A 2,500-nucleotide genomic window follows, 5' to 3' on the forward strand; every position below is an offset into this window, starting at 1 on the left:
CCGGAGCCGTGCCAAGCCCTCTGACTCGTTATTGGATGCCCGGTCTGCCCACCGGCGGTGGGCGCATTGCGGGCAGAACGGGAGAACGCCGGAGTCGGTAACACACCAGCCGGAGCTGGCCCCACTCCGAGCCCTCCCACGTCGGACACGAGTCGCCAAATCGATCGGTGGATACCGAGCACACAACACGCAGGGGAACTTGGTGAAAGAACTGCGCGTGTGCTTAACTACTCAGTAAAACAGATTTCCCTCACCCAGGGGCTTGCATCTGTGACAGACAGCGTCCTTTGTTGCGCAAAGACGGAGGGCCGTTGGAAACTAGTCTGTCCTGAGAGCCGGGCACGGGTACAAGCGGGGCTGCTGGCTCCCAGAGTACGATTTCAGCAAAACACCAAAGAGTTTGAAAGTACAACAAAAGACTTTGTCAAAATTGTTCCAAGTCTCGCACACCGGTCATTTTGTGACTTTCCAAGTGCTCTTTTCAAAGGTTCTCTTTCCTGAGATTGAGCACCTTTCAGCAAAGCATCACTTTCGGGCGCTTTCAAAGTGTACCCGCTGTCGTAAAAATGTTCTGAAAATCGTGTTCCCGAAAATCTCCGGGCACCCCGCCAACCCCCAAGGACAGAAATGACAAGTGTCAAGTTGGCGGGGCGTCGGGCCACCTGCTGCCGGCCATGAGCATCCAAATCCCCGCAAAAGGGGCATTTTCATTTCTTCATCGGGACTTCCGGCAATTTCCAAGGTTCAACTCATTAACGTTGTTCGCAGACACTTGCCAGAAAATGCAAGTGGCCACTTTGCCGGGCCGACTCGCTTGCCCAAGCGGGAAACCATCAACCGAAGGCCCGGTAAGGCGGCCGAAATCTGACCTCATAGACTTCCACACAAACGGGACTTTTGACTTTCCGGCCGCGGGTGGCCTCCACCCGGCCTCAGCCATCAGCCCTGCCTGCCTCCAGCGCCTTCTGGTTAATGAGTTATCCAGCCTGGCACTTCGGTTGCGCCAGCGAGACCAAGTCTCGGCTTTGGTTAATGATTTGAGCCGAACCGACCTGCCCCCCGCCCCCCCCGGGCTGAACTCGGGCAGGTCTGCCGATTTCCCGACTCTTTCGGGGCCTAATCGGGTCGCGCGAGCCGCCTGGCGCGATCGGGGACCATGCCCCGGCCTCTGCCAGGCCTCGGGCAGCCGCTTTTGAAGCCCGACCAAAACCCGAAAAATGGGCAAAAAGGGAATAAATTCCCGCCCAAAAAGGGTGAATAGTCGGTTGGGCGGCAGCCCTGGTCGGTCTCTGCAGACCTGGAGGCTCGAGACGTTTGTTTGGAAAACTCACCAAGTCTCGATTCTGCCACCTCCTACCTCTGTGCAGATACCCCGCCAACCCCCAAGGACAGAAATGACAAGTGTCAAGTTGGCGGGGCGTCGGGCCACCTGCTGCCGGCCATGAGCATCCAAATCCCCGCAAAAGGGGCATTTTCATTTCTTCATCGGGACTTCCGGCAATTTCCGAGGTTCAACTCATTAACGTTGTTCGCAGACACTTGCCAGAAAATGCAAGTGGCCACTTTGCCGGGCCGACTCGCTTGCCCAAGCGGGAAACCATCAACCGAAGGCCCGGTAAGGCGGCCGAATCTGACCTCATAGACTTCCACACAACGGGACTTTTGACTTTCCCGGCCGCGGGTGGCCTCCACCCGGCCTCAGCCATCAGCCCTGCCTGCCTCCAGCCGCCTTCTGGTTAATGAGTTATCCAGCCTGGCACTTCGGTTGCGCCAGCGAGACCAAGTCTCGGCTTTGTTAATGATTTGAGCCGAACCGACCTGCCCCCCGCCACCGCGGGCTGAACTCGGCAAGGTCTGCCGATTTCCCGACTCCTTTCGGGGCCTAATCGGGTCGCGCGAGCCGCCTGGCGCGATCGGGCCCATGCCCCGGCCTCTGCAGCCTCGGGCAGCCGCTTTTGAAGCCCGACCAAAAACCCGAAAAATGGGCAAAAAGGGAATAAATTCCCGCCCAAAAAGGGTGAATAGTCGGTTGGGCGGCAGCCCTGGTCGGTCTCTGCAGACCTGGAGGCTCGAGACGTTTGTTTGGAAACTCACCAAGTCTCGATTCTGCCACCTCCTACCTCTGTGCAGATACCCCGCCAACCCCCAAGGACAGAAATGACAAGTGTCAAGTTGGCGGGGCGTCGGGCCACCTGCTGCCGGCCATGAGCATCCAAATCCCGCAAAAGGGGCATTTTCATTTCTTCATCGGGACTTCCGGCAATTTCCAAGGTTCAACTCATTAACGTTGTTCGCAGACACTTGCCAGAAAATGCAAGTGGCCACTTTGCCGGGCCGACTCGCTTGCCCAAGCGGGAAACCATCAACCGAAGGCCCGGTAAGGCGGCCGAATCTGACCTCATAGACTTCCACACAACGGGACTTTTGACTTTCCCGGCCGCGGGTGGCCTCCACCCGGCCTCAGCCATCAGCCTGCCTGCCTCCAGCCGCCTTCTGGTTA

The sequence above is a fragment of the Pristiophorus japonicus genome, unplaced genomic scaffold (assembly GCF_044704955.1).
Source record: "Pristiophorus japonicus isolate sPriJap1 unplaced genomic scaffold, sPriJap1.hap1 HAP1_SCAFFOLD_1617, whole genome shotgun sequence".
Taxonomy (NCBI): Eukaryota; Metazoa; Chordata; class Chondrichthyes; family Pristiophoridae; genus Pristiophorus; species Pristiophorus japonicus.